The sequence below is a fragment of the Rhea americana genome, unplaced genomic scaffold, assembly GCF_003343005.1.
Source record: "Rhea americana isolate MKP2758 unplaced genomic scaffold, rheAme1 scaffold_12, whole genome shotgun sequence".
NCBI lineage: Eukaryota > Metazoa > Chordata > Aves > Rheiformes > Rheidae > Rhea > Rhea americana.
In genome coordinates, this window is record NW_028185261.1 from 9,299,159 (window position 1) to 9,311,693 (window position 12,535).

At 40.3% G+C, this 12,535-nt stretch overlaps 1 protein-coding gene across 8 annotated transcripts in view; it reads right to left on the reverse strand.

Annotated features, from left to right (window-relative positions):
* Positions 1-12,535, reverse strand: part of B3GALT1 (beta-1,3-galactosyltransferase 1) — a 195,447-nt gene that overhangs the window by 87,461 nt on the left and 95,451 nt on the right. Inside the window, exon 3 of one of the 8 annotated variants that reach the window (XR_014898077.1) lies at positions 8,489-9,040. The exons of the other annotated variants lie outside the window; for them this stretch is intronic. The gene's annotated coding sequence lies outside the window, so the exon portion shown is untranslated. Of the gene's footprint in view, positions 1-8,488; positions 9,041-12,535 lie in introns of those variants that run through there. 8 annotated transcript variants of the gene reach the window in all.

The window sequence follows — 12,535 nt, forward strand, 5'->3', positions numbered from 1 at the left end:
ATCTTTACTTGAGAATCACTGAATGGTTTTGCAACACATTGGTGCTTTTCATGTTTTGTCAGGATAGCTCCTTTCAAAATCTTTCCTCCTCTTGATCGATTTTTTTGACATTTCTAATCAGCTTCTCCACCAGATAAGTGCAGTGTGTTTCCGTTTTGAAGGTAAACATTCTTTCCCCCACATATATATACTACATTTTGGCCTCRGCTGCCTGACTAGATCTGTTTTTTGAAAGAGTGCTAGCTCTAAATCCTATTAGAGCATAATATTAAACTGGAGTTTAGTGAAGTTAGATGGTGAATGTGTTAAATCTTTTCAGAAATGCTTTCTAGTTGTGAGTAACTGTGTATGTTGTGCTACTGATGAATTATAGTCACAGAACTGATGCTACAGCTATCGCAAAGAAGAGACTTTGTGTTAAAAGATCATCTTCTTTTAGACACTTTTGTAAAACATTACTCTGAAATTTTTAATTTTCCATCTTTCAGCTCACAAGTAGGGTTTTTTCTGTTTGTTTTGGAGTCGTTTAAGGCTCTATCTCCTCTYCTCAGATAGCATAGGAATAGCCAAATCCATTTCTTCTCATTCCTTCCGCTAYATACTCTCCTAGGTATTTTTATTGGCTTTCAGATAAAACAGATTTTATGGTTTAGTAAGTGTTTTTCTGTGTCTGAAGAAACGTATTTTAGAATAAACTTGGAAAATTCAGCATGGCACTCAAAGGCTGATTATCCAGTGCATGGACAGCCATAAGGACAGAGTGGGTTTTCTGAGACCATGTGGCTCTGCTAAACTGGATATTTGGAATACAATTTCACATAAATGTGTACCTGCTGTAGGCTGATTTAGGATGAGATGTGGAAAATCCTTTGCAGAATTCCAGGAAATAAGCAAATGGAGATGATCTGTAGAGTAAACTGTGCTTTCAGCTCTCAATTCCTTACTGTCCAGTTAGAGAAGCCAGGATACTGTTACAGTTACAACCTGGAAAAAGTTTCTCTCTGAGATATTCTGCAGGGGCAGCCTGTCAGTCTTTCCTCTGGAGGATATTTAATGCAAGGGAATCCTAAAATGACTATTTTTAGCCAGTATAAGGTSTCACTTAAACTGCTGGTGCACATAGAGAAGGCCAGAATGTCATTAACTACTAACTTACTTATTTACTAAGCTGACATAGCTACATTGCTTCCATATGACTACAGCTACTTTTCTGTAAAGTCTTGCAGAGTTACCAGAATCTTCCATCAGACTGAGTAGCTGAACTGTATTTGCTAGCTAGATTTTTCCAAAGACAAAAAAAGCTAAGCCTTTTCTAAGCTACAGAAAAGCTTTACGATTACTGTTTTAGTACTGAAGTAGCCTGCATCTCTTGTCTCCGTTCTTCCCAGAAATAGCTAACCAGTATTTTCCAACTTACAGTTCACTGGTGCTTCAATTCCTCCACCYGTTAAGTATAAGAAACTCCTGCTAAGATGAGTACTGCTTGTGCCGCAGTTGCACAAAGCAGCTGCAGTGGTGTTAGGTGGCTGAGGTGAGTGTTCCGGGTCTCGTGGGGCTGAAGGACCTGCTTGCCCACCGAGATACTGTCACAGCAGAAGGGTCCTCTGCTGGCAGGGACATGATTCACCCTCAGAAGTGGTGGCAGTTTTTGAGGTTAATTGTGTTTAATTGCATCCAACTCTGCATTTTCGGATAAACCACATAATACRTTCATTTGAATTTGCTATCAAACTGCTATTTCTTGGTTTGAAGAAGGTGAAAAGATTGCATGAGAGTAAGTCCTGTATTGTAATTACAGCTGGCATTTTAATAGAGCAAGGAAATTCAAATGTAATTTCAAAGCTAAGGGTTTTTTCTAGTTTTKTTTTGTTTTTTAAACAGTAACTTGGCCATAATGTGTATATATGAATTTAAGTCATGACTGAAATAGAAGAGCTTAAAGACAATATTATTGGTACATTTTTAGATACAACAACTTACGGGAAACATGACAAAATGATACTAAAATATATCTTAAGAGTGTAAGCACATAAAATTAGACAAAGGACAGGGTTTTTTAAAGTATCTTGACTTTGAAAAAGAAAGAATGTACTGAACTATAATATTTGTATGCATACCTATAAGCATTCATGTAGTCATACGTACGAATTGCTTCTGCCTTCCACAATAAACACCTTTTTATGAACTGCTACCATGGAAGCTAGTGGCAAAATTCCCACCAATTTTAGTGGCAATAGGATCAGATCTTAACTCTACTTTCTCATAAATATTGCCTAACTTAATGCAGGATGTAGGTTTCTGGTGAATCATTCAAAACTTAAAGCAGTTGGTAACTATTATTGCTGTTACTTCATTTGAAGCTTTAAGGAACATGTTTCTAAAGGATAAAGTCAGTGCAACTCCAGCCGTCCACCTGTGCCACGTAGACAGGCCCCCCTGCATGCGTGACAGATAAGTGTCTGCTGGCRCAGCTGTGGGCTACTGAAAAGAAATCTTCTGCATCTTTCGTTGTGCTTGAAAAGAAAACATTTAGCAAGGTGTGTAGCAACAGTAAACCTATGGAGAGCTCCAGGGCTGCAGAAGGGGCCAGGAAACCTGCTGCAAGATGTGTTGCACTATGCAGAGTTCTGCTGTGATATTTCCAGTGTTGCCATAATGCTAAAGGAGTCCAGTTTACTCTTTCATTTATTTAATTGATTATTACTTATTTACTATTCTATTTATTATTTAACAAATACAACTACTTAAGGGAAACCACCAATTAAAAAAATGCCTGAAACTTAGGCCCTTTCTATTATTCTATTATTCYAATTACTGCATGCTCAACTGACCATTTCAGGTCTAATTCCTTGTATTCTTCTTAATACAAGAACATTGCGTATTTTGTTCGTGTTCATATGTTTAGAATATCTGAATGAGGTTAAAGTGGAGAAAAACAGGTTTGCTTTTTGTAAACAGTTGACAACACTTTGCATGGTTTATCTCACGGCCTTCCTGTATGGTGAAGAAAATCTTTTTTCAGTCTTGCAAAATATCCTCTCTTAACAAGCCCACCCCGCCTCCACCACCCCAGTAAATCTCAGTTGCCTCAATACATGCAAATAGTAAGTATTTATGCATGTTACCGTGGCATACAGTTCGTTAAACCARTTGATACCACTGGGTGAAACAGATGTGCTTTTGGGAATAGAAAGTTTCAGCTCTGGTTGAATCTAACAAAATATATTCTCTCTGCCTAAAAACTTTGCCTCCCTTGCAACAATTATGTCACTCACAACTCAGTGACTGATAAGAGGAAATCCCAGTGGTGTGCATGAATTTGTTAACAAAGGGCAATCTTTTGACTCTTTGAGCATGTCTTATGTCATGTTATAGTTTGATAATAATAGGGACTAAATAAAAGACACTGTGCTACATATTAGGAGGAAAGTTTTCTAGGGATTAAAATTTGAAACTGGCACAGACTTTGCAAAAAGTGGAATTAGACCTATAACGTCCGTTAATGTAAATCAACTACAATGAGGAGAAAATGGACTTACTTCGAGTTATTTCTCAATAGTTGGGTTTTAGTGAATAGAGGAATAATGTAAGATTAGTCAAAGTAATTACAATTACTCTTCTTATCAAGACCTGTAATTATATTTTAAGYTTTGCAGACCAGAACTGTATTTTTTGGGGTGAGTTTGTGCAGCACTTAGCTGCAGCACAAATTACAATAAGTATTTCATTTGCATGTTGATGCATGAGAGATTGAATTCCTTTGTTTATCTACAGGCGATCATCATTCCTTCAAAAGTTGCACTGTTGATGATTACATGTGAAAGAAGTTTTATTACTATCTCTCAGTCATATTGATGGTTGAGGCAATTCATCAACACTGTGCTTATGCTCTCTTTCAAATTAAAGAATCTGTTGCATTCATTTCTGTGCAGAACAGGAAAAATGATAATTTTATTTTCCACTTTTGTAAATGATTCTAGACTCTTGGTGTACTACAGTTATGATCACAATGGAAGAGTAAGTTTTTAAAAGAAAGCAGAAGATACAAAAGATGTTGAGTCTAGGGAGTTCTGTTGTAATTCTGGAATGTAATTAATGAACCGGCTTTGGACATCTAGAAGCCAACATAGAAATCATAGCTATACTTGCAAAACATTAAAATAATAGGGAAATTTTCTATAGGCTTCTATAGAGCTAGAATGAAATCTTGAATTCCCATCTCAGTTGAATGCTTGTAAGTTCAAAAATCAAAATATTTTTCTGCCCTTGTTCAATGGCCAACAACCCCACAAGCTGACGCCCTTCGATGTGACTGTCAATGTTTCTCGAAAAAGCTTGCTGTTATCTGGCAGGCCTCAAGTATATGATGCCAAGGCTCCAAACTATTTCAGCCTGTTTTCTGAATTGAAATAATCAGAAACATCCTTTTTTGGGTGGCAGTTCACTGTAGGGTCAACTATAGAATTGCATCTCTTAAATATATGCCACAGATAAACTTTGTTCAGAACATAACCAAGAAATAAATAATCCTCATGCCCAGTGTTTTTTGTGTAATAGGAGAAAGGATGGAGAGGAATGCTTATGTGATTTGTTTAGTCTCTTTMTAACTTCTAGTGTAATAACAGAAAGAGCGGCAGTACACAAGAAAAAATAAAACTGGTCTTCATTTGTAGCTGGTGCAGTTCTAAAAATAGTTTTCTAACATGCATATGCACATAGTGTTAGAGAGTGATGAAGAAATACTTAGAGCCAAAGCCAGCCTAAGGCTCTTCAGCAACGGCAGAAACCGGGCTGCGTTGCCTCGGAAGGGGCGCATGCAGCCGCGCAGCGTTGGCAGAGCAGGGCTCGGTGCGCGGGGGCTGCCCGGGAGAGGGCCGGCAGCCCTGCGGCAGGCGAGGGGGCTCCTCGGTGGGCTCCTCGTCCCTCTACCCTCCCTTCAGTGGTTCAGCTGTAACCACTTTGCCGTGTGTACTGGGCCGGGCCAGGCTGTGCTGGTGCTGAGCCGCTAAATATTCTTGACTGACTCTGGACTTCCACAGGCAGGAGTGAATTTAAATGACTATAGGGCATTGACTTATACTACCACTCAGTGGAACTTCCTGCAAAGACCCTGAAGATATCTGCAGAGTTGGCTGATGCCAACTCTATTACAGAATTATCATACTGTATAATAGTTTATATTATAGCTACATGGTTGTTATCTTGTGATTTAGTGCTGCGTGGAGATTCTAGCTCAGATCTTGAAGCTGGTTTGCTGGTCAGCAAGTCTGATTATTTCAGATACAGACCAAGCTATACATCTTCCAGGTTTGGAGCCAGATAAGCAGTTAGCTGAGATTTCTCTCCTTATATGTATGATAAAGAGCGTGTGCACTTACTGCCTGGGAAATAATCTTGAGCTGCTCCTAAAGGCTCCCACTCAGTTCTGGCTTTAGGAGGACAACACCAGGTTTATTCCAGTGGTGTGCATGTAGTGCATATAGGTGTCCCTGAACGTTTTGCTTAAGGGCCACTTTTCAGTAAAAAGGTGAATTAAACATGTGAATTTGCATTCACTAATGTGAAACAGTGTAACCAAATGAGAGACTTTGGCATACAAATAGTTTGTTATCTTGACCCCTGATTCTTTCTTACTTTAGTCTATTAACACTATTAAAAGCTAGAAAAAAAATCCTGACAGTCTGGTTAGTTCATCTTTCTATAGTCAAAAGCATCAGGTAATCATAAAATGAACAATTTATCTATTTTGCTGCACCCTACTTAATTTACATGGGCAGTTAAACATAGCATGAGAGATTGCTGCCTCTTTTAGAATAGTTTCTTGGGAGGGAACACTGTTGCAGAAATTGTTAGCAGTTACGGGAGCCATGGGTGAAATGGCCTTTCCTATTAAATGTCATAAGATTTAATGTCACAGTATAATTGGGATGGAAGGATAATTGAGCTAAGCTCAACATGTTTTTTTCTGGTAGCACATTATTAATCTGGAAGAGTGTTAAAATATGTTTTGTAAAGGTCCTATTCGCATGAAATTTATTGTCTCGTACGAAAAAAATTCTACTGCTCATTGCAGACCACAGGCATGAAAAACAATTTTGTATTTCCTTCACAGAGAATTTCATTTGCAAGTGAAGTGTGTAACTGAACAGGATTATAACAAGGAATACAAGAAGTATATAGCTTTAAAGATTTTTTTTTTGTGGGAGGGGGGGAATGAAGAAAGAAAAAAGGCAAAACTCTAATATACTAACCAAAGACGGTTTAACAGGCACTGAGAAATTATTTCATTTTGAAACCCAAGCGTTGAGCCCTCAGTTGAGAATCTTCTTTGATATAAATAATATAACATAATTTTATAAATAATTCATTAATATAATGATTTGATATAAAATTGCTAGATATAACTAACCAAGTAGATGAAGGAAGGCTTTCTTTTCTAATAACAAAGTATTATGTATGACATTAAATACACTTTTGTATCTTTAAATTTTATTTTTCCATTATCCTTTAAGTAAAATACAATACAAAAAGTCTTTCACAGACATAATTAAGAGTTTCTTTCTGAAATGTAGAAGAATTTTTTGAGGCCAGAGGTATGTACGTATTTTATTTTTTGTGTGGAGGTCATTCAGTTGCTGAAGGTGGCCAGAAGACTGAATAAGTGCTCCTAAGGTGTCTATCTAAGAACTCTATTTTTCATTAGTTTTCTTCTCCATAACTTTTAACTGTTTTCCAGCTGGAAAATGTTCGAATAAAAATAGTAAATGAGACTGTAATACACAAAAATATATATATAAAATGTAGTGAAAGCATTCAGCTCCACCTTTACATTTTCAGCATTCTGTCTTTCATCATACTGGTTGTCTTCCAGCTTTTGTCACTAAGAAAACAACTAGAAAGAAAATTGCAAAAAATCATAGAATCAGTAAGGTTGGAAGGGGACCTCTGGAGATCATCTAGTCCAACCTCCCTGCTCAGCAGGGTCACCTAGAGCATGTTAGACAGGGTTGCATCCAGGCAGGCCTTGAATATCTCCAGAGAAGGAGACTCCACAACCTCTCTGGGCAACCTGTTCCAGCGCTCTGTCACTCTCACAGTGAAGAAATTCCCCCTCACGTTCAGGTGGAACTTCCTGTGGTTCAGTTTCTGCCCATTGCTTCTTGTCCTGTCACACAGGACAACTGGTACCTAGCATTATTTCTCCCTAGGTGCAGGACTCTGCACTTGCCCTTGTTGAACCTCATGAGGTTCCTCTCCGCCCAGCTCTCCAGCCTGTCCAGGTCTCTCTGAATGGCAGCACAGCCCTCAGGTGTGTCAGCCACTCCTCCCAGCTTGGCATCATCAGCAAACTTGCTGAGGAGGCACTCTGTCCCCTCATCCAGGTCATAAATGAAAAGTTGAACAGGATGGGACCCAGTCCTGAGCCCTGGGGGACTCCACTAGCCACAGGCCTCCAACTAGACTCCACGCCACTGATGACGACCCTCTGAGCTCTGCCTTTCAGCCAGTTCTCAATCCACCTCACTCTCCGCTCGTCTAACCCACACTTCCTGAGCTTATCTAGGAGGCTGTTATGGGAGACAGTGTCAAAAGCCTTGCTGAAGTCAAGGTACACCACATCCACTGCTCTCCCCTCATCTACGCAGCCAGTCATTCCATCAGAGAAGGCTATCAGGTTGGTTAAGCAGGATTTCCCCTTGGTGAATCCATGCTGGCTACTCCTGATCACCTTCTTTTCCTSCRTATGTCTGSAGATGACATGCAGAATGAGCTGGTCAATCACCTTTCCAGGGATGGAGGTGAGGCTGACTGGCCTATAGCTGCCTGGGTCCTCCTTCTTGCCCTTCTTGAAGCCTGGAGTGACATTGGCTTTCTTCCAGTCCTCAGGCACCTCTCCAGTTCTCCAGGACCTTTCAAAGATGATGGAGAGCGGCCTGGCAACAACATCCGCCAGCTYCCTCAGCACCTGTGGGTGCATCCCATCTGGGCCCATGGATTTGTGGATGTCTRGCCTGCCCAGAAGGTCTCTAATCCTATTCTCCTCAACCAAAGGAAAGTCTTCCCTTCTCCAGACTTTCTCCCTCACATCCAGGCTGCAGGATTCCTGAGGGCTGCCCTTAGCAGTGAAGACTGAAGCAAAGGCGGCATTCAGTAATTCTGCCTTCTCTGCGTCTCTTGTCACCAGGGCCCCCGTCCCATTCAGCAGTGGGCCCACATTTTCCCTAGTCCTCCTCTTGCTGCTGATGTATTTGGAGAAGCCCTTCCTGTTGACTCCAACTGGGCCTTAGCCTTCCTCGCTGCATCTCTACATASTCTGACWGCATTCCTATAATCCTCCCAAGTAGCCTGTCCCCTCTTCCACATTCTGTGTACCTTCTTCTTCTGTCTGAATTTGGCCAAGAGCTCCTTGCTCACCCATGCARGTCTCCTGCCCCTTTTGCTGCACTTCTYACTCAYAGGGATGCACTGCTCTTGAGCTTGGAGGAAGTGATGCTTGAATAGCAGCCAGCTCTCCTGGACCCCGCTTCCTTCTAGGGCCTTAACCCATGAGATTCCACCAATTAGGTCTCTGAAGAGCCCCGGATCCGCTCTCCTGAAGTCCAGGGTTGCAATCCTGCTTGTTGCCTTACTTCTTTCCTGCAGGATCCTGAACTTCACCATCTCGTGGTCSCTGCAGCCAAGGCTGCTCCCAACCTTCACATCTCTAACCAGTCCCTCTCTGTTGGTAAGGGCAAGATCCAGCAGGACACCCTTCCTTGTAGGCTCCTCCACCATTTGTGACAAGAAATTATTATCATCAGTGCGTTACAGGAGCCTCCTGGACTGTTGGTGCCTTGCTGTGTAGTCCTTCCAGCAGATGTCAGGGTGGTTGAAGTCCCCCATGAGAACCAAGGCCTGTGATTGTGAGGCTCCTTCCAGCTGCCTACAGAAGGCCTCATGAAAAAGATGACAAAGTGGTCCTAGCGCTTCCGGGATGAAAGAAGTGTTAGACTGCTAGCACTGCCCATGCTCCGAGGCTGGTTACCCTCTCGCGCCGGGCCTGTTAGTGTCAGACAAAGGTGAGCAACATGAGGGGCCAGACAGAACGGGGCATTCCTGGCATTCCTAAATCATTTTGTTGTAGTAGTTTGTAGAGCCTCTTGCAGGATTAGAGCAGGAGGTAACCAGCCTCTCTTTGAGAGGAAAGGGCTTAGTCATCTGGTTTGTGTTAGGTGCAAAGAGACAGCTCTGGCCATTGAGGTAACCAGCAGATGTCGAGTGCCCCTTGGAATATAAGTCAGGCCTGCGACACCTTGGCACAGGTACAAGGAACTGCTGCTTCTAATGCTCAGRTAAAGGTAAAGTGTTTGTGTGTTTTGAGTCTGTGTTCTCCTAAGCTAAGAATACAGAATTTAATTTCACTCCTCAGGAGACTGAACTGCAAGTTCACAGAGTAATTAACCATTACCAACTGATGGATGTCACAGCACTAGACAGGATGCTGCAGAGTGTGTAGAACAATTATCTCCTGCTAGTAAAGCTTTGAGGAGCTTTTCCCTATTTATTAGGTGTAAATTATAGAAGGTAAGGACAAGTGAGAGAAGGTAAATGCTTGAAACCTATGMACCCGATAAACATAACAACGATGTGAAAAGAGAGGCTCTGACATAGATCCCTGTAGAAAACTCCTTACCATTACTGCACAGTCTCCACTACTGTGAAATGAGAGCAAATACTGAAGAGGCTGAAAATTGTAGTGAAGCTCTTCATGTGACCTTAATCTGTGTGTGTAAAGCAAGAGTACCAGAGAGAATTTTTAACTCAAATTAGTGTAGGCTAAAACAGTCCTTGTTCTCTTGTGATTCAAGAATGAAATCACTAAGTGTTACAGTAACCATACAGCAGCAATAAAGTTTTTTTTATATATGTATTATTTCCTCTATTATCAGGTTAAAGTCTCTAATAGGTAACATTCACTTGTAATGAATAACTTCCAACTCTAGAAGTCACAGATGTGAGGAAAAGTAAATGATGATCTTTATCCCTGAAGTTAAACATAGTCTTCTTAGGCACAATACATAATGGAGTGGGGGAATTGTGCCCACCTCACTCCAAAATAGTAAGAGTAGTTTTCTGGACAAGAGAGTATGGTATGCAACATCCCCATGAAAAGATGGGAGTAGCTAATGCTTTTGCAGCAGAAATTCTGACTGAGTTTACAAAACACAGTCAAACAACCTCAGTTTCATTCTAACAAACTGTATTCACGTGGCCAGTTCCTCCTTTCTGCCTGCAACTTATGTTCTGCTTGGCTTTGCTATCCTCAATACTTGCAGATGCTACTGATAGTAAAAAACCAAACATTTCTTCAAAGCAGCAAACAGCTTGGTCTGAGATTCAACACATCAGAATTGTTGTGTGTTCTGATGAGTCTTATACTATTGAATTTATGTATATGTTAATTACCTAACCCAAGTTCTTTTGTGACCCAAGACACAAAAGTATGCAGAAGCTAGACTCTGCACACCAAAAAGACAACTATTGCGGATCTGATATGCCTAGTTATGCCCTGACTTCATGGCTTTTCCATTCCCCTGAGTTTTCTTAGAACTAAAGTCTAATTCCCTTGGTTGTTTTGTTATTGTATTTTGGAAACAGTACGTGAAGAATTCCCAATGCCAATATGGATTTTGCAACAGGATTCTCTTAAAGCATTGTATCTCTCAAACTATTTGTGTCCAAAACCTGAGGTAATTAAGAAAGTGCTCCTAATACACTATCATTCAAAGAATCTAAGTTTCTGAAATGATTCTATGTCCAACATTTTGAGAAAAGGATGGCAAGGAAAATGTAACTTGACTCATAAGAACTGAAACATGAATAAAGGATGAGGGCAGAATATCTCTAAACAATCCTAATCAAATAACTGTTATGGAAAGTAACAATTTAGATCACTCACTAACAGGTTTTCTAATATTCCACCCCCCCCCCCAGTTTCCTAAATACCCTAATTACAGCCTAGCAAAAAACTCCAGATTAAATATGGAGGACTAAATATGATCTCCATTACACATCACAATCATACATGCACCTGCCAAGATCAACAGCTAGACAGAATGAAATTTAGCCCGTAAATACCGATTCTTCGTGAGCCCAAGAAACTGAATTTTCAACACAAAACTTTCACTTATAATGAAAAGTATTCTTCTAATGCTCTAAGCTATAGTAATATTGTCTGTTTTAGAGATGCTTTTCAAGTCAYACTACTGAACAGGATCTTATGCACCACTGATGCCCATTAGTGTACTGTCTCAGATACTGTGAAAGTAAACTGAGGTTGTTATCTGGAGATCAGTGGAAGTTTGGGTGGAGATCACAGCTGTGAAGCAGTATTAAGGCAAAAGATGTGCAATTGCCTGAAGTTTCAGGAATGCTCTGCATAAGCTTCTCTTCCAGATGCATCTTAACTGCAAATGATTGCAATAAATGTAACAAGAATGACACTGCACGTAACCATGATACTAAATCTAGTCAAATTATTATTGTAGGTTTATCACGCATATGAGTAGAGATTGAGAAGGAATTCTCAAATGAGATAGGCTGAGTTTCTTAAGGGGAAGTCTGAGGCTCACAGTAGAACTTCTGGCCTCATTTAAGTCAATGGCAAAATATCAGTTGACTTCAAGGTACTGGATTTCACCCAGGATACTTATTTCAAGTTCCTCATTACTCTCTGGGTACATTATCAAATGCACTGAATGGCTGGAAGAAGCATAAAATTTAAGGAAAAACAATTTAATAAAAGCACCAGGATTTTCATCCAGGAGCCAGGGAGCTATATAGTGTGTGCGTGTGCTGGGTGGCCAGCTTCCTTACATGATGCAATCTTGGAATATTGGAACKACTCAGGGAAGTGGTGTACAGCCCCAAACATTCTTTAAGATTGGGATTGTATCCACCTTTTGACTAGGGTATAAGGACAGCAGACCTGGGGTGCAATCATACGCCATGCCTAGCTATCCTGTAGCAGTAGCTTATGTTTACATGTGTCTGAATTGATTAAGAAGCTGAAAAATTCTACACATACTCATAATGGTAATACTGTGCTGCAAAAATGAGGATAAAGCCATTTGTTAGTGTCTTAATTTATATTTAAGAGTTTGACATCTTTGCCTGGAGAGTTTTACTAGCCTTTTCAGGTGCTGAATAGCTGCTGCTTTTGCTGACTTCAGGTAGCATTACCTTTATGTATACACATGCAAGAAAGAATCTGTGCTTGACTTTTAAGGATTATGCTTGATTTTGCTATGTTGTAGTTGAACTGAACTAAGACTGTGAATACAAAGTCTCTCGTACAAGAAAGACTCAGTGTCTTGTCTACAAGAGACTAGGCAGCATAATGTACTTTTATCATTGTTAAAAAATTACCTCAAAAGTCACAGAAGGAATCAGATGTAGTGGACTTCAGGGAAAAGGAATATTCCTGTTCCATATTTAAGGGTTCAGAACATAAAAAAGAAAAATCTCCACTTTTGTCTTGCAAAAGAACTTCTTC